Source organism: Phasianus colchicus, chromosome 9 (assembly GCF_987193195.1).
Source record: "Phasianus colchicus chromosome 9, bPhaCol1.hap1.1, whole genome shotgun sequence".
NCBI classification, from domain to species: Eukaryota; Metazoa; Chordata; class Aves; order Galliformes; family Phasianidae; genus Phasianus; species Phasianus colchicus.
This window is the reverse complement of record NC_143444.1, coordinates 19363090-19387983: the sequence shown is the minus strand read 5'-3', so window position 1 is coordinate 19387983 and position 24894 is coordinate 19363090. Positions and strand designations below refer to the sequence as shown.

The 24894-nt window shown below is 38.5% G+C and overlaps 1 protein-coding gene across 9 annotated transcripts in view; it reads right to left on the bottom strand.

Moving 5' to 3' along the window:
* Positions 1 to 24894, bottom strand: part of TTLL7 (tubulin tyrosine ligase like 7) — a 76020-nt gene that overhangs the window by 46475 nt on the left and 4651 nt on the right. For 5 of the 9 annotated variants that reach the window (XR_004167956.2, XR_004167957.2, XM_031600236.2 and 2 more), the window contains exon 1: positions 12506 to 12801. The exons of 1 other annotated variant lie outside the window; for it this stretch is intronic. The gene's annotated coding sequence lies outside the window, so the exon portion shown is untranslated. 3 more of the 9 variants (XM_090146435.1, XM_090146438.1, XM_090146437.1) reach the window with 3 other exon arrangements.

Sequence of the window (24894 nt, the reverse complement as noted above, 5' to 3'; positions counted from 1 at the left end):
TTAGAAAAACACTCAGGAGAGAAATGCTGGTCTAAACATACAGTTGCATGACTTTGGCTAAAGTTCCTTATCCAAGCTTTAGATGAGTTCATACGGCTGCGTGCAGTATTTGCAAAACTTACTTAAAATAACTTTGTACAGAGCATGAGGACTTTCTTCAGCTATATATAGCAAAAATTGCAGTAAAAAAGTCAAGTTTAGCCATGACTTGTGATGTGAAACAAATTTTTTTTGTAAGTTTGGGCAAGATGTACATTGGCAAAATTATCACAGCATTAGCATGTACAGTATGTATATTTATGAGGGAGAAAGAGAGAATAATTATTCTATCCCAGACAAGTCACATTTATGGTAAGAAATTGTAAAAACAGGTAGATTGAGCTGCAAGATCTTTCTTCATTTCAAGAGAGAAGCTATCCTTAAAAGCTCTCTAATGCAATGGATCATGATGTTCTTTTATGATTTCTGATTGAAAGAAAACAAAAACATCACCCTCATGTCTGTTCAGAGTTGTGCAAATTAACTCTGAAACCTTTATCCAACAGGTAATAACATGCAGAGCCTTAGAGGTAGATAAAGTGACACTGAGAACAAACTGAACCAAAACTGGCAGATCATTTTGAGGTTTTAATGTTTCGGACATCCTCAGCTGAAAAGGTGCCCTGAAAGCTCTCCTGCTAAAATTAGATACAAAGACAGTGAAATGAAGCACGTGTCCTCTTTACCAGCACAGCTAAGGAAAAGCAGTACTGGACACAGTGACTCACTGGATACTGCATGTTATCTGTTTCTCAAGCTAAGAATACCACCAGAGTACAAGACATGTTTAGTTTCTGGGAATAACACTTAAGTATGTCTGTTTGCCAGTTAAGGACTTGTATGGATATATACAGATTCCTAGCAGTTGTTTCACAGCTGTACTGGCTAAAAACTTTCAAGTTTGGAAAAAATGTCAAAATGACTAATATTTCCCTGTTAGAAATAGCAGCCTTTACAAATATACCACGATTTACAAGTTATCATATAGCAGTAAAAATCAAGCAGCTTGCAGAGCTGATGCAACAGAGAAAAATATCTGTCCAGAGTTTCTCTAAAGCCACGATACTCTGAAAGTAGTCCATAAAGCTCAAATCTATACTACGTTGTCGGCTTTCTCTTTTTCTTTTTATATTCTACTGTTTAGAGTAGAATGCTTTTCAGATTATTTAATAGGGACCACAAACACCCTGGCATGAATATTTTATCTACAGACTCAGTGTTCAACACTTCAATAGAAACTCTCAGCTCCCATCCTTACTGACTACCAGCCAACCAACTTGTTGGCACACATCCACAACTGGATAGTAAAGATTTATGGTGACCTTTGGAGTACTCTGAGGACAATTAGTTAGGCCATATGTAAAAGAAAGTCACTCGATTGAGTAATTCTCAGAAAAACCTCTGCAAACTGATCTTTGAAGAAGCTCTTCTCTTGACAGGACTATGGAATAGATAATTTTAATCATCACAGCTGAATTATGCACTCCTCTAATAGATGTCAAATCTTCTTTCAGAGACGCTGAAAAAACCATGAAAGCAAAGGCCAGCGAAACAAGGAGATCCTTCCTTGAGGTCAGGTACTCTTACTAGAGAGTAACAATGTTGCACTGACACAGAGACCAAGACAGATGCTTCAGTCCATCAAAGGGAACAGTTTCAAGACAATGCACAAAAGTAACAGGACAAAAGTAATAGTAACAGAGGCTAGGAGGACGCCTGGGTGCAGAGTCGGTTACAGAGGGAAAAGCAGGTTTTATAACAAACGGAATACTGCTTGTTTCCTTGGTTGCAAGTTGTAATTCGCTGTAGGGAGGGAAAAAAAGAAAAGAAAAAAGAAAAAAAGAAAAAAAAAGCTCTTTTTTGCTATTACAAAAATAAAGTTTATCAGAAGTAGTTATTATGCTCCCCGAAAGATTTTCTTCTGGTCTAGATTACATAAAAGCATTTTTGAACAAACCATTCTTTCATTTCCCAAGTTATTTGTTCCACGGTGCTTCCACATGACCTCTGCCTTTCATGATCCTTCACTTTCAGTCCTGATGCAGTATGGAAATGAAAAGGTTATTTTTCCAACACTAAATAGTATCTTGCACGTCATCAAGTCCTTTTTTCCCCAAAGACCAAGCATCCCAGAAAACGTTTGACTTAATCAGATCAAAATAGAGACTGGGGGAATATCAAATTCAAACTTAAAATAAGACAGTGCAACTTGAGAATCTATTCCAAAGAGCACTCAAAATCAGTGAGATCCTCCAAGGAAATGAGGATCCCATCAGTAACTATTTAACCAATACTGTGTACCCAAATAAAAAGGGGCTAGTTTGCATATGTACATTTAAAATAGATGTAGTTTAATAGATTTAAGCACTAAGAATGATAGAATCATTTACTAACAAATCACTCCATGTTTGGTAACCAGTTTGAAAAGCCACAAGGCCATGCACGTACCTAGCTTTACACACATGAACTGAAACCTTGACCTCAGAGCTCAAGCTGTGGTATGTATGACAGTAGCTTTCAAAGACAACAGGCTTTCTCAAGTTTCTCACTTTTTTCTGTATTTACTGAGGTGATGCACTACAAAAATAGGATTGCCAGTTTTATTTGAATTAACTGGACTCCCTGTGTAAAGATAAGTAATTACTCACCAACAGTTGAATATTTTAATATAGATTTTGAAACTATCAGACTGCTTTCATCTGAGTCCATTAGTGCAGTTTACTCAGTGTTGTCAAAAGCATCTGGAAATGCACAGTAGTTCAGAAGAAATCCCCAAAGCTCCTGAAATGAGGAGTCTTCACCTTGCAATGGAGATGCATTTCAGATGCAATTACACCACTTGGCAGATGATCACAGATATGAAAGGGCAAAGCATAGCACTGCCCTTCTTACTCCCCAGTTACATGAAAAATAGAAATAATGAAAATTTAACAGAAACACAAAAAGAAGTAAGAGAAAGCAGATTGCTGAGCATAAACCGAGCAAATATCAGAGTTTGGTATTTTCAGTGTGACCTAAATAACTAAGATTTTTTGCTCCCTTACATCTGTGTTCATCATAGTAGTGAAGGGTTTTCCTACTTATTACACGCTTGCTTCAAGATGGTGCTGTTGGCTTAGTAGGAAATTGGCCTCAAGTTCAGGGACACACAGCATTTCTAGAGACCTTTCTGTTTCAAGAGCCACACCTTAGCACCACACAAAGTCTGTCCCATTACATCTCCCATGTTCCAGGCCCACAGACCATCAAGCTATTTCAGCACACCTGAAGGCAGTCTTCAATCACACACGGCCCACAAATACTCTGACAAACTGTCACAAAAGAATGTTTAACAACAAGGAGGATACTCCCACAGCAGCTTGAAATATAAATTAGTTGACATTTCCCTGCAACATTTCCCAGCACCTAATGTGAAAATGCTAAACAAAAATCAAGACTTGAATATGTTACCAAGTGTACTCACAAGAGACATCTATTCAAAGCTCTCTTTGGCCATGAAAGTACAAGAAAGATACTCTTACATGATCACTGACTTGTTTACCATATTATATCATCACTTCCTACTATTGTTCAATTTGCTCAGCTTCACTGGGAGTACCAAGGTGCCTGTATGAGGACTGGTAGCTGATCTCCTGTATTATAATGAACATGATCTGTTTTGGCCAAGAACCTCACTGAGATAACTGCAACAGCACTCAGTGGCAGTAATACTTTTCAAACTGCTGATAAACAAGTGAGAAACTCCAGAAGCTACAAAGCACTAGGCAAAAACAAGCTTTCCTCCCCACAGATTAGTATTTGGGCCTTAATGTGGTACTTTATTTAAAATATAAGATTTAAAAATATTTTTACAAATGAAAAAAAGATAAATTTAGCAATTGGGAATGGATGCGAACCTGCAAAAGCCTCTCTAACTGCAACTGACCTGATTTATAAAAACTGCTTTAAAGGCAGAATTGGCTACAAACCCCACAGTTTTCTACTGTAATTCATTGAAGGGGATCTAAATAGAATTCCTGTCCTCATCAATAATGAGATCCCACTCCAATATCCTATTATAGGAATGTTTTATGTCTGTATTGCTTACCTACAGAGGAATACAGCAAGCACTCAGAAAGTCTAGAATAACATGCCTTAAATTTTGCACATAAGGTGAATACTTGGAATGACCAAAACAAACAAGAAAAATGATGTACCACACACTTCCCACACACTAGCTTTAATTTTTCCCAAAAGCCAATAAAAATTAGACTATAAAATTTGTTGACCAAAAAGTAGTTCTCCAGGATATTCAGAATAATATACCTTCTGAATCATACTCTCAACATTATTGTAAGTACTGAACAGTTTATTTATCAAAACAGGGGTTGTACTGGCAATGGTATTGTAGGTTTTATTGTAGTTTAAAATATCTACAAAATCTGAATGAGGTAAGTAACCGAAGCACACATATTTCCCTTCACAACTGAAATCACAGCAGTAGCACAGATCCAAGATTAGAACAATATCACAGTTAGCCCTGTCCTCATCCATCTTTGTCAGCGCCTAAAAAGAAACACTTAAAAGCAATTGGCTCTGGAGTGTTTTTTAAGCAGCAAAAAGCCATTGTGTATTGGTTAAGAGCTACACTCAAGAAATGTACTGAAATAACAGTCCTCAGTCAGAGGCTAGAGCCATGGGGTATTTAATTCACTTCCAAGGTTCTACTTGATTTTTCATTGCTTTAATCTTAAATTTCAAAGATATAGTCCTAGTGAAGCAGAAGAAATTTAAACAGGCAAATACATGCTGGCTGCAAAGTTAGCTGGCTTTCAAATATTCAAAAGAAAGAATAGTAGTCATTTCTTATGCTGTAATAAACCTCCCAATTAATTTAAACATGGTTGAAAAGTGCTACAGTTTTTTATTTAACACACTATCTTAGGCTGAAAATTACAATGTTTATTCTTCTGTGCCTGTGACAATATTTGTCTCAAGTCCAGTGTGTAAATGCAAATAAGCTATATGCTACAGGATATTGCCCAACAAAGTAAATGTAGACGTTTCTATTGAATGCTGTGGGCTTAAAATCACAGTGTTCCAATTTCAGAACAGCCTTGAAAGCATAGTTCAGGTATATAACTAAAGCACAGGTCAACATTGTCACCCATCACGGAATGGCTTGGGTTGGAAGAGACCTTAAAAACCATTAAGTTCCAACCCCCTCCCATGGGCAGGGTTTTCAACCACCAGATCAGGCAGCCCAGGGCCCCATCCAGCCAGGCCTTGAGCACTTCCAGAGATGGGGCATCCACAGCTCCTCCAGTTTGTTCCAGTGTCTCACCACTCCCTGAGTAAAGGATTTCTTTCTAACATACAGATATATTGGAAAAAAACTATATAGATATGTAGGAAAATCTTCCTGCTGCTCTCCAGAAAAAAAAAAAAAAAAAAAAAAAAAAAAAAAAATTGCTTAGCTAATGGATAAAATTTCACTGTATTCAGAAGATGCTCATGGTTTCTCTTTTCATTGTAAGGAAAGGCAATCTGCAGCTATGAGATGAGGAACTGAGAAAGGAAAAAAAGCAGCAGCATCTGAGATGAACAAGAATCCTAGAAATGAATTCAAACCAAAATATGTACAAGACACATACACTACCTTCAATTTGAATGCTTTTGTCACTTCACATAGCCTGCAATAGAAAGTAATAGTGGAGAAAAAAAAATGGTAGCAGTATGTGGCAGTGTGTTATACCAAATTCTTCTGCACACAAATTACTGATAAGAGCAACACCAAATACATATAAAATGAATTTAACCAAAAAGATTACATCCTGCAAAATAAAGCCATACCAGGACATCCCACTGAAACAGAAACTCATTTAAAATAATTCTACAGCAGAAGTAGCAAAATGTAATTACTTACCTGTTAGTTTCTCTTTACTGAGGCTGTTGTTAGAGCTGTGGAAATAGATTTTTCTATCAATAACTGACAGGTGATACAATTTTAGGCAATGCTTATACACCAGGGAAAAACACGCTGCAGTAGCAGCACCTTCTCATTTAGCCTCATACTAGCGCTTTTGGGATGTCTTTCTTAACTCTTTTTAGGTAATGTTTCACTGTTTTGAGCGAAAAGAGAAAGGCTGATACATGCTCTAAGAAAAGAATGCAATGTTTTTCCACCACCCCTAGTGTGTGACAAGAGCTGCGGGAAGCAAGTCAGTAGAATTTAGTCATAACAATAAGCTAAAGTGAAGTTAAATCTAAAAACAGAAAGTGACTCAGTGATCGGGAAGGAGTTCTACCAAAGACATACCAAGAAACTATAACAAGAACAATGACTTCTCCAAATGTAGAATTAAGAGGTCAAGACCACAGCAACACAAAGCAGAGAAGCAAGCTAAGATAAATAGCCCATGTGCTAAAAGAAAAACGGTTACAGTTCTCTTCCTGCTTCATACTGACAGATTTCTAAAGTTACAAAAGAACAACTGACAATTTTCCAAATGCTGGGATTACCCACATTGACAGTATACTTATATTAGCATGCAATAAACTCCAGCTTTCAAAGAGAACTTTTCAAGTAAGCAAATCCTGAGCTCTTTGTGCCAAGCAGTAACACAGACAATTTGGAAACGGTACCATTTCTCCATGTGAAATGGTATTTGAGCCAGTTTTAGAGCATTCAAGTCCCTTATCACAGAATGCAGGACCAGACAAGGCCAACGTATTGCCACGTCTGTTCCACAAAGACGAAGAATTGCAAAGAGTCAGATTCTAGTGTGCCTGAGAGGAATATTTGCATAAAGAGCTTGTAGTCTTGGTTCTTTTGCCATCTTTTAATGTCATGCATGCAGAATGAAACAGCTTCCACACAGTTTATGAATTCTAAAAGTAGATGTTCTCTCTTGCACATTCAAGCGATACAGAAAATCAAACAAATATGTGTATTTTCACCACAGGAACAAAGAAATAAGGCTCTGAAAATTCAATGGCTCTATCACAGTTTGTTGCTATTTTCCCCAGTTCAAAAGAAATGTGGTTCTTTCCTTCACATGAGGTAAAAATACTACAATGAAGCCCCATAGGTGACATTGCAACAACATTTACTTCTTAAATATGAAGACAGAATGGTGGATTTATCTGTGTAACTGCTGACCCCTACAGCATAGATGCTTGAGGTAGTTGCTCTGGGCTGCCTTCACAGCCTACAGACAGCCAGTGCTGGCAGCTGCCGGTGTCTGGATTGGAGCTGTGTAAACATTGGTGAGATGAATCCCATCCAAGTTCTCAGTATGAAAACATTTCTCTCCTTAGGGGGGAAAAAATAACTGAGGGAAGGAGAAGAATTAAGGCCTCTACTTGTGCCATGATTGAACAGGTACATCTTCCAAAATTTAAGTGCTGAATTCAGTGGCTGAAGACCTGGGCTGGGCTGCTGCAGAGCCTCTAGATCCATGAGCAGAGACATGGCACGTGTGCCAGGGGTTACACTGAGTGTCAGAAAGGCACAATTTCCTCTTTGGGAACTTTTCCTAAAGTCCTTTCACACCTAAGGCTTCTCCCTGTGGCTGCACATACTGTCATGGTGCCCAGTTTCTTACATCTAACTGGTAAGGACAGCCTGCCTCAATGGCACTGAAGATCTCACACGTTCCAATAGCTGCAACAGCATTACTTGAGTGTGACCCATGACTGACTGGAATTTGAATCCTCTTTATCAATGAAACTAAATGGCACGCTGGCCATCTTGACCTTCTCAAGAGAATATACTTCTTTTTTTTTTTTTTTCACAAATTTTATTTCATTTTCTCAGAAAACATCAAAAACACTCTTTCTATATGTTTTTGCATTCATAAGTGCTGTTTCAGGCAGAAAGGCTGCAACATTCTTTCATTTTCCTCTTCAGACATAGAGGAAACTGTGGAAAGTAATATATGGAGAGGTTAAGTGACTGGTTGGAGTCATTAACTGTTGAGAGATGATGCAGTTATCCAAAATTTCAAATCTAACTCTGTATTTTAATTTTTCTTCTATTTCTTTGCCTAGAAGATATAGATATAGAGCATCTGCAAGACGCTTCATTTTAATAAAGTCCTTGCAACAGCCCAAAAATAGCAGCGATTCCTGTCTCTTCATCCAGTAACACTTCTACTTACTGAATATATCTTCTCCATTCCTAGAAATATTCTTTTCAGCATATGCTTCCTTTTTTGAAAATGGTACAGAATGTACCAAGCTAAGTCATGTTCTCATATAACTCTTTTTGATTTTTTTAATTCAACTTAATGCACAATTGTTAATGCTTGCTAGTATTTCATAATCTTTTGAAGACTTCAGGCTGACAAAAAATGAAGTTACAATAACATTACATCCCTCAAAAAAACCCATGCAAAATAAAATGTTGTTTAGAAGGGTGTTTTTTTTTTTCCTGGATGAAAAAAATAGCACATTTTTAAGACCTCTTCAATCAATAATTAATATCATGCATTTTAGAACATACCTCCTCAGCCCAAAAAAGCTTCAAAGGATGAAGCAACAGAAATTTCACGTTCAGTCAGCACATGATAACTACACATAAAAATCAAAGAAAATGCACAGACTTCTATCACATAGCTCTGCTATATATTTTTCAAGAAAAGACCATTCTAGGCAGGTAATACAGAGAAATTTTCCCAACAAATTTCAGAATCTTCTGCTTTCCCAGACCACTCTTTTTTGTGCTCATAACTAGTATTTAGATCTTTGCTTCTTGACCTGCACAAATGCAGTATGAAGCATCTGATTCCATTTCATCCTGCCATACTCCAATGCTTTCACTGCACCCTATAGGAATATTACCATGCTGGTTTTCATGTGCTAAAAATAAAACAAACACATGTCAACCCAAGGACGAAGTTGGAAGGAAACATACTTTAATGTAACTAAAGAAGAATATATTTAGCATTTTGCTACTAAGCAAGGATGAAAATAAACTTGTCAACACATAGCTGCATCTAACTGTGAAGCCCACACCCCACTCAGTTCTTCCTGCAGCATTTATAATAGACGAAAGGTGGATTTTATTTTTCTTTCTTCTTAAAAGCAACTGTTAGTGCTGCTGAACCAGGAAGATGCTTCTGAATTGCAGCGTGAAGCACTACCTCTGGCATCCATTTTTCTATCAATTAACACTACTGCAACCATCCAAAGTGCATTTGAGAAGAGATGTGTGTTAGGATTCTTTTTGGAATCCTTCCAAAACAAAGCACAGGCATAAATGAGAATTGCCATGCCACTAAACCCACAGAAAAATAAGTGTCCTAAATAAGAAAGGAGTTTTCTTTCGTATTTCTTTCAATATTATTGTTCATTTGGGCTCACCATAAAACAGTACTATTTCTGTGTTCCCAGAGATGAATGCTCATCAAAAAAGTGTGACATATTCTTAAATATTACCTCTGAAGTAAAGAACGTAAGTAAGGCATACCTATGTTTTTAATGGTTTAAGCTATTTGAAATTACACCTTCAGAATGTGAAAAGTTACAGCTATAAATATGCATCTTGGGGATCCTGCATCCAGCTTAAAACTGAGACGGAATGAAAGTGACACGATGCCTGCTTTATTTAAAACACAAAACCAAAAAGTTGTTCTATTATGCCTCAGCTTGTAAGGAATTTAAGGCAAGAGCAAAAGCATCTATGAATCAGTATAAATTAATGTGGTAGTTGGCATACTGCTTTTCAATACGTGCATGAACAAAAGGCAATTGAGACTCTTTTGCAAGCAATAACTTAGCGAAAAGCAAAGACTTTAGTCCCTTCAGAATCTGTGTGTTCCTGCATACACCACCAGAGAGATGAATATTTGGTAGAAGGCAGCACAGATCCTCCTGGTCTGAAAGAACTTTCAGCTCTAAGAAGGGTAACTACTGTGGAACAGGAAAATTTACTCAAAGATCCAACCATTACAGAGGTTGACCACTTCAGTATGTCAGTGTTTTTCTCCCACATCCACTCTCAGTTACAGATTTCTCTTATCCACCACTGTAGTCAAGATCAAAGATTCAGTTCCAGTTTTCAAATACATTAATATTTTAAATATTAATGCTAAAAAGGTTCAAATAATCTTTAAAGGGAAGTCATGATGCCTGCAGAAGGAATAGTTGTGAAGTTCCCCATCCCGGCAGGGTTTTAGGTGAGCATTAATGGAGCTGTAAAGAGCTTCCTCCAGCTAAATAAGGTGCAGTTTAAATCATGCTGCTGGAAGTCAAACAGTCCCAATTGACTTCCTTGGTATGTAGAAAATAAAAGGGAAGATCAAGCTAGATATATTGAAGCTCACGGGAAAATAAAAAAAAAAAAAAAAGGAAAAAAAAAAAAAGATCTAATATCCTCTGAAGATACAATGTAATACCTACCTATAAACAGTCAAAGTTAAGTAAATCCATTGCATCTTTCCAAATACAAGGAACTGCCACCAGCTGCATTTTTCTTCAGGGACTGACACAAAACCTATCAATATAATTCAGTGTCTTTATGGATTTAATCTTTTTTTTCACTAATAATGTGTTCTTAATTTATAGTAATACATACATCTGAAAGTATCTATTAATACAAATTATTACACAGGGGGAAAAAAGAAATACATTGGACATTAGAAAATATGGAAATATAAGAAATTAGTCATTTGCCATATGTATCTTATAGACATTTTTAAACAGATAATAAATATCCACAGATGAAGATTTAAATCAAGACAATGGAGATTTCAGTCTTTTGATGCTGACAGTTCAAAGCAGGGTCCTTCCACAGACACATTAGTCTGCCATGTTTCATCTTCATAAAGATATTTATGGCTTTCATGGTAGATATGGAGAATTACAAAGAACTTAGGAAAAAATCCTGGTTACACAAAAGACTTCAGGATGATTTAGCACCTAGCTGCTCATTAACCACTCCATTTCCCAGTTCTTCAAGCTTGATCTGTGCTGCCAGTGTGACACCATTCACTTTGAAAGAGTGAGAACAAATCATCACTTCGTCACAAACCTGAGCCTCAGATGACGGAGATGCTTCTGGGCTCACTGGAATGACGGCCACGTAAGTGCTGACAGCCCCATCTCCCGGCCTCCTTAGCATTCCCAAAGTGATGGGCAAATCTCTATGGAAGCGTGTATCCCAATTATCAGAATTATAGAATGGGGGTGCTTTTCTAAAAAAGAATTCCCATCTCCTACGTGATGTAATTTTCTGAAATATTGTAACAGTTGCCTTCAGAGAATCTGGCTTCAAATTCAGTTCCCTATGCTGGCGCAGAGAGTGAGTTTACTCGTCCTCTAGGAAAAGCCCCCTGGCACTCTTACTGTCTCTACCTGAATTTTGTTTAAGGAACCACTGATATATCTAATCCTATCATCTCCTATTTCTATGAAAAAAAGACACCTTAGTACTTAAACCAATAGCAAAGCTTTCTACTGAAGCCAAGGGACTCAGACATAACTTCACAGAATGCAAGGGACAACCAATGCTCACACAGAACAGCACTGTTCATCTTCCAGCTGTAAAAAAAAAAAAAATGTGATTTCTCTGAGTATTATTAAGAACAGCAACAACATCCAGGTACGTAAATCAGCTAAGGTTTTGAGGCAGAAAATAATACTGTATCAGGGTTTTCTTGCTCGGCTGGTTTGGGTTTTTAATAGTGAAACAATATGTTCTACTTTCAGTACTCACAATGCAAAACATCATAAGCCACAACTATGGTCAGAGCAGAGGCCTCTTAATGGTTTCACAGAGTTCAGCAACACCCCCATCTCTTTGCAGAGCAATCACCAAGCACGCTCCTCTGTGCATGCATTTACACCTCATTTCAACAGCAGAAACTGACAGAAATCCGACAGACAATGGCTTTCGGCTAAAAGCAAAAGCACGAGAGGACATTTGAAGTTCATCTCCCGAGATTTAACGCGGTCTACATTTTAGGCTCAGCTGGATAACACCGTCAGCAGATTTTGGCACCGTTTTAACCTTCTCTGGCTCCGAAGCGGCCCAGCCACACACCCGAGATAAATGACGCTGTACGCGAACTCCGAGCGAGAAAACTGAACGCCTGTAAGTGGGAAGTGCCTGCTCGCTCCCTGCGCTCCTGGTGCCCCGCCGGGACACGGAGATGCCGGGCAGCACGGCCGGGTCGGCCCAGCCCGGGGCACCCTGCGCCGAGCGGGCTCCCTGCGGCCGCGCACCGAGAAGCCGGAGCTCCTCTTCCTGCCCCGCAGACCCTCGAGCCGCCCCCACCACCCCCCTCCTTCTCTTCCTCCTCCTCCTCCTCCCTCGCAGGCGGTGGTGCTGAATCACGGCAGGCAGCCGCTCCGCTTCCTTTCCCCGGGGACGGCGGCGCGGACCGCGAGCAGCGGGGGCGAGGGCAGGCGGGGGGCGGGGGGTCAACGGCCGCCGCTGCCGGGAGGAGACGCAAGCCACCGTCCCGCGCTGCCCCACCGTTACCTGTCGGGCAGGGGCACGGCGTCCGGCGGTCCCCGCGGGTGCGGTGCGGAGCGAGCGGCGCCTTACGGGCTGTGCAGCGGAGCCCTCCCGGGACGCAGCATCCACCCCGGCACCCGGAGAGCTGGGCACTAGCAGGAGGAGGAGCGGCAGAGTACGGCTGGGAGGCCGGGAGAAACCATTCCCCGCGAGGGGGCAGCGCCTGGAGCGGTCGGGCGGGGCGAGGAGGAGCGGCCCTCCGCACGCAGGTACGTGCGGGACGGACGCCGAGGCGCGGCGAGGTGCCCGCAGCGGGGCGGGCGGCGCAGGGCCGGGTCAGAGCCCGCAGAGCACCGCCCCCCCGCCCACCCCCCCTGCGGCTCGCATTGGGAGCGGCCCGCGCTCTGCCCGGGGCAGCGAGCAGGACGGAGCAACGGCGTTCCAGGAGGCGGAACGCTCGGGTCCCTACACCGCTGCAACCCGGGCAGCCGCGCTGATTTCCAGCGGTTGTCAGACATCTATTTTTTTTTCCTTCCCACTTGGCCTGATAACCCATGTGTGTGGAACAGCAGTAGGCCGCTCCAAAAGTCAGTCATTTTCTGTAACGTTGTGCATCCTAGCACAAGACACACGACCTAGGGAGATAAATGCTTCAGTAACAGTAAATAAAATGGAGGGGCATTCATCACCCGGATTTTTAAGAACATTGTCTTTTACATCCAGCAACAAAGACAGCTGACAATAAATAGAAATTTGCTAAAAAGATGCAAAGCAAATAAAGTTGATTGAAAACGTAATTGTGAATTTTCAGCTTTATATTTTCTCTCCTACATCCTACAAAGTAAACCGATATGTGAACAGAAACAGGCTGTGGGCTTCTTGTAGACACTGGGCTGTACAGACAGAAGGCCTGAAAACAAACTCTGAAGAGTGCACTGGGGATATGTCACACTTCACCTCTGTAGGGTAGATGTGCAGCTTGTACAGCTGCAGCAATGCTCACTTGTCACAGATAAGTCTTTTTAATTGGGTTTAATTATAGTTTATATTTTGGCTTTAATAATACACGGAAACAAACAGGTACCATTTCTGTCCACAAGTGTGTAATCACATTGAAATCCACATAGTTCTTCGTGGTGGTTGGTGTTTGCAGGATTGGGCTTATATTTTACTGAAAGAAATCTCATGCAGAAGCAATGCAACCCTTGGCTGTTTCCATGTAAGCATTCCTAGTTCTCTTAGTTTTTTTTTCACAGCCATTATAGGATGCTTGTAGGAAAGGTTTGGTTCTCTTTCCATTTGAGGTGTTTGGGATGTTGCCATGGGCTGCAGATGAAGCAATTTGAAACCCTTGTATTGCATGTAATCTCCAGGTCAGAGCTTGCTTTGGACTTGCATCAGGTCTCGTCGTTGTTTCAGCTGTATGCTCTGACTTTGTGCCCTAAATCAGGTCTCTCTGCCCCAAAGTCAAGGCATACCTTTGTGCTAAGTTATGTAAGCAGTGTGACAGGAAGCTGCACTCAGCTGCAGATTATAACTTCTGGGCAAACCTAGAGCCTTCCAGTATAACTGTGCCCCCAGGTGGCAGCTCCAGCCACCTAGCTTCCAAGGTGTAGTTCTTCCTTCCGATTCCCAGGAAGGCTGGTGCAGACAGATGCTGCTCTCAGCTGAGAAACCACCACCTATGGCACAATCTCCCAGCAAATACTAGAGTCTGACCACACAAATGTTTTTTCTCATCTCCAGATTTTCTTCCAGAATGGGCTTTTAGTTGTTTCCCCAGAAGCAGATCACATTCCCTTTTCTAAAATGTGAACTACATTCTGTATCAGAGTAGGTAGTGCTCCCCACCTCCTAGCTGAAATATTAGAGCTAACACTTTTGTAGGCAATTCCAATGGGGTATCCAATACTCATATGCTTGATCAAGAACATTAAATAGAGCTGTAGCTTAAATATTGAGCTAATTCAAATATTGAACATTGGTGCCCTTTCGATAACACATGCCAGAATAATTATTGTAAATAGAACTAGCAGTAAGAAATACCTTGTAGGGCACAGAGAACATCTTATGAATTTCAAAAATGAAGAAATAGGCAAAACAAACAAAACAATTAGAGATTAGAATGAATGTGCTGACACAAGTTTGCGTCTTTCTATGAATATTTTTCCCCTCAGTCATTCCATGTGGGGACACTGAAGACTTTTATGACCTCAGTGTTATAGCAGAAGAATGATAGAAGCAATCAGATCAATCCTAAATTTTACAGAAAAGCTACTGAGTACAATTCCTATTTCATCTTCCTAGTTACCAGTAGTGTCCTCCCTGGATCATCACGGGCACTCTAATGCTTATTATACGTAATTCATGTCAAAGCTGGAAAATGTAATTTCTTCATATTAAAAAGATGATAATTACTTCAAAGACCACCAGTATTTGAACAGTTCCAAAATACACTTTGAAATGAAAACGTTTTTCCTGTCCAATCAACCACTAGCTTACAGAGGTGCAGTAGGATGCAATAGGATGCAGACTGCTATAGTCTAGAAAACTTGGAGTTGCATTTCACCTCCGCAGATGAAACAGGTTGTATCTTCATGCAGTTAGTGCTGGGGAATGCCAGGAAGCTGGAGTTCTAAACAATTTGAGATAGCAATCATGAAGTTCAAAAGCTTTGAAACAGATCCAGCTTGTAGATGAAAGATAAGTTTAGCAATTCCAAGTGTTTCCTTCTGTTTGCACAACATTTATTTTTGAATATATTTAATTTTGCTTTTCTGAACAGGTGCATTTCCAGTTTGCTATAAAACTATGTCCAAACAATCTGCACTGTCAAAAATTAAGTTTCCTTGAGTCTGACTCAAAAAAACACTGCCAATCAAGAAAAAAGGTTCAGCTCAAGTCCTAATTCTACACCTTTTATTCCCTCAGGACTCTGACTACAGGACTTTTCAACCCATATATGTTGTTTGCTTTGAAAAACCTCCCATTTCTTCTATGACAAACCACCTGCTCAGTGTGATAGCAAAATCCATCCAACAATCTCCCAGTGGTACCAACATCTACTAACACAGTATGGCATTCCTGATGCTGCCAGCCTGTCACAGCTTCTGTCTCCTATCGCTCTGATTTTCAGACCACTGTCTAGGATCATCTCCTAAAAAATCAATTCTTAGCAAGATGGCTTTTTTTTTTTAAAAAAAAAAAAAACACACATCACCACACATGCCATAGGTCTGATTGTGTTCATTGCTGCTATAAACATTTTTTATAAGACAAATCAATGCGAATTTACAAGCTGTAGCAATACAATATTGACACAGCTTTTCATACAATAACTTTTTTATAGTCCTCACCACTCCAAACACATGGTGATGAAATTCAGTACTGATGTAAGCAGACACCATAGTACCAAAGGTGACCACAGACTGCAGTCAACTACACCAAAACTTAATGGGGCCCTGTCAGTTCAGGCATGTTTTTGAATGGCTTTGAGACAAGAGCACTTGTTTATTTTAACTACACAGAATATAATTTCAGAGTATCTTTATCTGATTAGTAATCAAAGCTTGGAGATGCTTGTTCAAGCAATCTTGTCAAGTTCCCATTTGTTGTCTGCACTGCTTAAGAGAAAAGGAGCCCTAAAACTTCCACACTTTGGAAAGACTTTTTTTTTTTTATGCTGAGCAGTCATCAAACTAGTAAAAAAAAATATGCGCACTGTATGGGTGCTCTAAGACCAAATGAGGCATATTGAAAGAAAATGCAAATTTCTATCTGCTTGTCAACTAAGTTAATATGGCCATCAAGGAGATGAAGTTTTCATAAAATCCATTAATTGTTTTTACCAAAGGCTGCCTGTGCTATTATTGCTGGCCTGCAGACCAAAGTGGGTGTGTGAGCATCTTGTCCTTCACAGCTGATAGATCATTACTTAAGCAGTATTGTCAGGATTTGCAGGGAAGAAAAATGGGCATGCTCCATAGATCTGTTGTCACAGACTATCTTACAAAACACATAACATATACTTTGAGTAGAAATTTATAACCTTGTTGTATTTCTTAGTAGTTTAAAAATCAAAGCATTTTACTTCATAAAAAATTTCTCCAGTTCGTATTCTGCAGAGCATTGCTCCAGTAGCTAGCTAGCAAATTTGTTCCTGAATTCTTAAGTTCAGATGCAAGTTTTCAGAAACTAAACTACAAGGAATCCCTTGCCACAGAAATACATTATTTTCTTACAAGAAAAAAAGGGCTGTGAAAGAGGTAATATTTACCTAAATAGAGTAAGTAGTAAAAGCATAGTCAATATTAATCTGAAAGTTGGATTTCATTACTCAGTGCTAATACATTAGAGTGCTGATGTGTTAAACCTCTACTGCCTGCTCACTGATAGAACACAAGTGAAGAGAGAAGCTGCGTGGCATGGCCCTGAGGAGCCAGCCTCACTGTACCCAAAGCAAAGCAAGCATTGTAGTAGCAATGGTAATGGGGGGACAGTTGGACTAGATGATCTTGTAGGTACCTTCCAACCTTGTGATTCTATGATTCTATGAACTAGCTAATACTTAACTTGTTCAACTGTCCAATTAGCAACTTAGTATTGCAAAGAGAAACCCTTTCATTTTAACTTCCATCAGAAACATTTTTAATTACATTTTTGATAGGCTCCTTGCCTTTCTAGAGCCATCACTTACAAAGGCACAATAAAAAGACAATGTAAAATTAAAATGATAAGTATAGTTGTCATCTGTATAGTCAGCTTTCTTATAATCTTTTGTTCCATTTAAATATTAAATCAGTAATGTTTTTCACAATAGAAAAGCAATATAGAAAGCAGGAGGGAAAGCTATTATCAGATAATGTTTTAATTCCTAATATAATAAACAAGTACAGAACATAAAACCATAAAGCACTCCAAGAAAACATGCAGAAACATGTTCCTTCCCTACAGGTAGGTACAGATGCACAGAATCTGACTGTTCCATCATGACCTAGTTTTTCCCCCTCAAGGTCTTTTGAAGACCACATGTTATTCCTCTGATGTTTACAGGGGTTGTCCCAAGCAACCAGATAAAACAGGGACATTTAAAGGGGTCTATCCTGTTCATTCAATAGCCTCTGAAACACAGAAGAAAACAAACTTCATAGAGGGTGCTGCTTATGGGGAAATGTATAGCCTGATTTAAGAAAATGTGTGGAATTCTTCACAACTACTTTTCATAGCAAAGAAACAAGACTGCTATAAGTACATGTAATCATGATGATTTTTTTGTTTTGGTTCAGACAGTGGAATGTATTAGCTTTGAATACAGCAAGTAATATTGATTTAGTTTAGATTTCTTAACAATCTCATGAGAAAATATCCTATGGCATTAGAAGACCAATTTGTCCAAAAAGTAACGTAGTCCCTATTGCTAAGTGGTTATGGCTTACTTTAATTATGGCAGAAACAGAGCCCATTCAAAAATCAGGATCTTCTTCTAATGCAGATGTCCAAATATATATGAAAACACTTTGTCTAGACAAGAGATCTGCAAATTCTCCCACTCAGACTCATTTTAAAGTGACTTGTGAGCTCTGCACGCAGCCCCCACATAGAGAAGGATACATGTTGCCAAGAACATAACAAGAGCACAGGTTCTGTCAGCATAAACCCTGCTTTTTCCTCTCTAAACAAAACCTAATACCTTCTGTACTCTTCCCTATCTTAGATGTAGTATATGTTTTCCTGTTGAATGAGGCAAGTTCCACAAGTTCCCTCCTGTTATTACTTTACCTGTTTTGCCTTCTCTGCAGGTATATACTCCAGCACTTGTGGCTTCTTTGTTCTCTCGGTTTACCATTTTCAAAACCTCTTCTGTACTATTTTAGCCTTTTACCATGGTTACTGCATTCTCCTCCCCTGCAGCAGGGTTAAGATGCCCCTCACAAGGGGTTCTGCTGCCCTTCCTTCTTTTGTACCCAAGAACTCCCAGCTGCCAGGGGTTTGCCACTCTCAAACACCACTGAAACTTTTAGAAGCTTTGACTTTCTTGCTCTGGGACTTAGGGATGAAAAATATGTTAAAGGATCACTATCCATAGCATTTAGCCCCTCCCTTCAAACAGGTAGCAGATAGAAAAGAAATATCCTCCCCTATCTTCTGTAAAGAAAGTATTTTGAAGAAAAGAAGAAAGTAACCTACAATTTCCTAGAAACAATAAATGCAGGAATAAATTACTCATCCAGGAAGACCATTGCTAATGTGTCTATGCCTATTCAGATCCTGTCCTATGCCAAACTCGAAGGAATGCATACAGCTAATTACACTCTTTCCTTAGTATTTAATCTATGCAATCTTGTGGCAGCATGTAACCATGTTTTCTTTAAGGTAGCTAAAGTATTATCAGCTTTAAAAATAGAACAACTCAGAGCCAGTATCAGTGATGGCAAAACCTTTTTTGAGTGTGAAGTAGGACTTCATTTCAGACCAACAATATTTTCCTCCTCAGCAAAGATTTTTAAGACCTTTGCCCCTGAGAACGTGTGCTCAGGGGATTAGAAATCTTAACTGTGGTTTGCCTGTTCAGTAATGCCCAGCTAAGACCCCAGCTGATTTGGGCATGCCCATGTCCTTACACCCAACTCTATTAGTGAAAATGAGATCTAATGTCCCAGGTATTTGGCTGCAGCAAGAGATAACCATCAGCAAAGTGTGCTTCTGAACTGTATTAGCTTGGTGAATTGGTCATAAGTTTGCAGTACAAAGGAAAAGAGCAAGTAAATAGAATGGGATGGGAGAGGTGATGATGAAAGGAAGCCAAAAGGGATACAAAAGAAATAAAGGCAGTGCAAGTACAAAGGTATATTTTGTTTAAAACATAGAATTTTTATTCTACTAAAAAAATAAAATAGCCAGAAAGTAAGAATTACAGAGGACAAAGTAAGCCACTAACTCAAGTGATCTATACATAAAATTGCATCACTCAGTGTTGCACATGGCCATAACACAACTAAGTGCAAACATTATCCCTAAGAGGGTCAGATATTTGTATGGCTATATATTTTCTACTAGAGACCTTGATTGGTTGTCTTTGTCAAAAAATCATTGGAGAGGAATTATAACACTAGGAAACAAAAGAAATGCTTGAAAGTAATATTTATACATAGATATTTATCAGTTCATATATTACTTGGTAATAGATCTGCACTTTGCACAAAATGGAATGAATGGAGATCTCTCATGAGAATATGATGATCAATGTGGTAATACCTAGTACCAATTAGAAAGCCTTGTATTTCATATTTCTGACAAAAACCTGTGTTTCACATGGATACAATCTCTTAAGATGGATTTTAAAAGCTTCACTGGAAGTAATATACTTATTTCAACTATTATTAGAAAATTAGCCCAATATTTCAGATATCCAACTGAGTATAAGATCCATCTCCGAAAAAATGCAGATGGGATTTAAAGATCTGAAATAAAAAGAATTGCTTGAAAACATTTGACTTCTCATTTGGTGAGCTGGTAATGCAGCTACCAGAAATACCCAACATTCACTAATATCAAAGTGCATTCTGCAAATGGCATCTCAGATTCTGTAGTTGAGATGAAAAAGATTTTATATCAATATTTTCATTATAACCACCAAGAATAGCCACTTCTTTACACTGCTAAGGATTAGTACATTCTTCTTGGCTAGCAGCATATTTCTCCTATCTTTAGCAGACAAATATAAGCCAAAAATAGAACTGCAAAAAATTAAATAGTTTATTTCTTGGTTTCCTTTTTTCAGAAGCAAAGTAGTTTTTTCTATTTATTACATGATTGTTTCTATATATCTGTAAATACAGTACTATAGTTCTCTTTTGTTATTTGTTGTTATAATAAAAGGTTACTGGTAAAACATTCCTTCAGAGGTTTAGCTTTATCTTGCAAGTATGAGAAAAAGGCACTGTGGACACACATGGTTAAAGAACATCTACTGTAATCCTCTGAGACCAGAATGATTCCTCATTTATGGAGTAACAAAAGACTCTGAGAAGAAATCATAGCACTTAAGGCTCAAACTCTGAAAAATACCAGAAACTACTAATAAAAAAGACTCCAACGTACATCTGGAAGATCTATTATTTAAAAGCAAGACCATTAGAAGATTTTCCTTCTGAAAAGAGAAAGTACTGCTGTACTTCACATATTTAAAAGTTGTCAGCAATCCACATGAAGTGAGATGGTTGTGAAACTGTTGTATTACATTCTAAATAAAATGAAACTTATGAAAGTCAAATGCCTTCAACTTCAAGGTTTAGAAGCATTCTGTAGTTTATACAGCTGGAAAGACAAATTTTAGCTAGAACACTTTTGCCTTTTACAAGGTGTTACAATGAAGCACATTCTTAGGATAAAAACAACCAGAACATTTATATTTAATAAAACTGATTTTAGAAGGCTTCTGGTTTGCAATTGAAGAGGAAACAAGAGAGAATTAAGTCCTCAAGGAAGTAGACCCCAACAAGAATCTACCATAGAACAAGTACTTGAATTATGCATTGGGCTGGATAGTGCTCTACTGCCTTAGATATCATCAGAAGCTCAAAATATACAAAGATAAACTTATTAGATACAGAAAAGAAATAGAGCTTGAAGCCTTAACAACACAAATAAAACAGACAAAAGTGGAAAGTTAAGCAAAAGCTTGTATTAACTCGACAGACACTGCAAGCATCAGGAATTTGAGCCACAAACAAACTGAGTGAAGCTGGTACAATCGGAAAGATTAAAGCAGTAGAAAAGCAATACAGGAATAGAACAGCAAAGAGACCAGTAGAGATAAGACAATATTTCAAAGTAAAAGTACTCATCTGTCTCCAAAAATTGAGGATCCCCAAGGAAGGAACTCCCAACTGGCAATCCTTCCACTTAAATAGTGTCTAAGAGAAGCGCAGCCAGACTCCACCCCCTTCTTGTCACACAGCTGAATTGGCTTCACCTGTGCTCCCAGGGCTGACCGGGTCTTCTCCCCAGGTGCTCAATCAGTGGTTCAGGCTGTGACTCAATAGTTACCATACAGATGCTAACACCTGTGGCTGAGATGGCTGTTCTCACATGAAGGAAGAAATCTTGCAGAAAAAAATAACAGTATAGTATAACCATGAAAGCAAATGGAATATATTTTACGTTCCATTAAACATATGTAAAAAAATTTGTATTATTTCCAGGGGCTAAAAGAAAACCAACTGGTTGCAGAAAAACATATAAGTAAAGGCACGTAAGTAAAATTCAGTTTGCATTTCCCCAGAAAATAGATTGTGTTTCTGTTAAAAACAAAAACAAAAAACATGCATCTAGGTATGAATAGTAAACCAGGAAAAATATCCTAGTCTGTTTTTCTATTTTTAGGTAACACTACCAAAGAAATTACAACTGAAGAGCTGATTATGCATTTAAAAGCTTTTTAGTGAGATTTTTTTTACCCACTGCAGTGATACGTAACTGGGAGGCACAGTTTACAGGATATACATTTGATGAGAATACAGCAAAGCCTCAACTTAGGTCTATTACTACTACAGATAAAGCTGACATGGTCTAGTACCAGACCTGGTAGTTGGTGGCCCTGCCTGTGGCAAGAGGGTTGGAACTTGATGATGATCCTTGGGGTCCCTTCCATCCCAAGCCATTCCACGATTCTATGATTCTATTTGTAGCAGAAACACAAAGTCATGGCTTGAAACAGCAATTGACGGAAGGCAGGGCCAACCCGGGGAGCTCAGGTGCATGCAAAGCACTTGAGTAACAGGAAGGGGTGGAGCCAGGATCCACCCCTTTCCAGACTTCATTTAAGGGTTGAAAGTAGAAGCAAGGCTCTCTTTTTCTGGAGATCTCTGTCAACTTGAGGACTTCTAAAGGTAAACAGCTCTTTTTCCTTCACTACTATAGCTACAGGCTCATTCTCATTTGCTGTAGCTGAGGACTTTGTTGTAGTTGAGGACTACTATTGTAGTACTTTCCATCCTATTGCAATATTATGCTAGGACTCTGTAACTGATATTTGCTGTTCTTCAGGATCTTTGAAGCTGTTATCAGCTAGGAGCAACTACAATCCAGTATGGTTACATGATGCAAATCAATGCTAATGGCGCTAATACTTCGAAGCCAGACTAATATTTGCAGAGCAGTAATAAAGTCTGTGTATTTGTGTTGTGTAAAATACACTTTTTGGAAAAGCAAAACAGAAGCAATTTAAGTAAACAGTTTAAATGCTGAAAAAGAGGTAGAAAGGAGCAAAGACTCACATGTGTTTAAAAATAGCTTTTTATACTTCTAGATAAGCAAGCTAAAGCTATCAGACCTATCAGACTTTTGGACACAATGCTTAATGAAAAATGAATTTTCTGCCTCCAGCAGAAATACCACTGATATTTCATGCAGATTTTAAGCATAAGTCATGGTGTGAATATCTGAGATTAATTAAACACTTATAATAATGTGGATGATGCTTTGCTTTATAAGAGCAAGGAATTCTTAATAACATTCAGGTTACTTAAGTAAGCAGTTGCATTAGAAATTGTATCTTGAAGTAAGGAGGATCCTTCTAGAGAAATTCATCTCCAGGATAACCACTAATAACATGAGACAACACAAAAGAAGTTGTTTTGGGCTCTTCTTGTTATCAGGAACTTTTCAGTGGAGTACAATTTAAACAAACTTTGCTTGCTGTTCTATTAATACCACACTGTTCACTAAATGTATTCAACTTTTTCCTTTTCTATGTAAGCACTGGAAGAGTAAGTCAATAGATGTAGCTCATGTCAAATAATTAAACTGCTTAATTTTATATGAGCATTTGATATATTAAAGACATTTTACTATTGATCTTACAGTTTCCCTCATTCCATAACTCTAAAATAAATTCACTTACCCAACTGGTATCTCACTAGTATTCATATTACTTTTCCCTTATGCTCTAATTGCCCATGCGTAATGCATTTTCCCTCCTGTTATCTAAACAATATTGTAAGGACAGCTCTTAAAAAATGAAGATTATGCTTATAAACTATAATAAGGTATACTCTGTATAGTGATATTGTAAAGTTATCTAAATTTATTTCCTCAGATGGTAGTCAAACCACAAACTCTTTGTGTAAACTCCCTTAGGATTTAAGTGACCTTCACTAAGACACCTATTTCACTTCCATAGTAGACGAAATTCAATTGAACAATGTCATTTTTAATTCTGAAGTAAAACATAAAGGCATTCTATGTAGCTTCATTTACTTAAATTTAATAGGTGTAATTAACTGGAGATCTCTGTAAAATTTCCCCTTTTTTTTTTTTAGGTATTTTAAAATGACTGTTATTTTTGTTTCAATTTTATCCCACAAAAAGTAAAGCAATCTCAATATACAGAACAAACATTAGCGTACTACTGATCATGCTTAAGTTACAGTAGGCAAATAATGAAGTCTCAAATACATAGAAAATGTTTTAATATAGTTAATCGCCATGATTTGAATAGCTTTGGCTACGCAAGTGCTATTTCTAGTCAAATTCTTGTGTGAAGTCTGGAGCTACATCAGACATCTATACAATCAATTTTCATTTAAGTTTCAGTCTTACTGTAATTTATGTACAGCAAGCCAAATCTTCTGAACTTACTAACAATTCAAAAACAAAATGTGCAATTATTTGTATATTGTTGCTAGCTTTTAGTACATAAGCAAATGTTCAGAAGTGCAGTGTATGAAGACGATACACAGTATCATGCTTCTCTTGACTAGGAAATCCATCATGAGTGCAACAATTTTTTTGAATGCCTGTGTAGAAATGTGAAGGACTTCTCTCAGTGTGGATAAGGAAGCATGCAAAGTGAGCTCAATGGCAGCAGGGTATGCAAAAGGACCGAGTCAGTTACACAGGCCAATCAGTAAGAAGTTTCTTTAACTGTTGCTAGTAATTCACTCTGAATCATAAAACCCAGGCAGTGTATTCTACAGAGAAAGAAGGATCTATGGAACAATAATAAGCAACTGAAAAGGTGCTGTTTGACTGATAGGGAGAGACCACACCCCTTCTCCCAGATGATTCTATGAGATAAAGGACAAAACCAGAGAGGCTAGACTTACCATTCAATAAGTCCATAGTTTGTCTTGGTAAAAAAAAAAAAAAAGCCTTCTCTGTGGGACACTGATCACCAGGGAGCATGTAGCACCTCCTATGAATGAATACACAGCTACTATCTATAGGATAATGGCAAATATGATCTCATCAAGGTGCAAAAGCATAACTCCAGTGTATCTGTGTTTTTTAATTATGTTTAGGGTAAATCACTGCCTTGGAACTTTATGATCCTTGAGAGATTTGTGGTAAAGTATGTGTAGCTAAAAATCAGTATGAAAAACATACAAACACTTTGCTTCTGCAAGTAAATG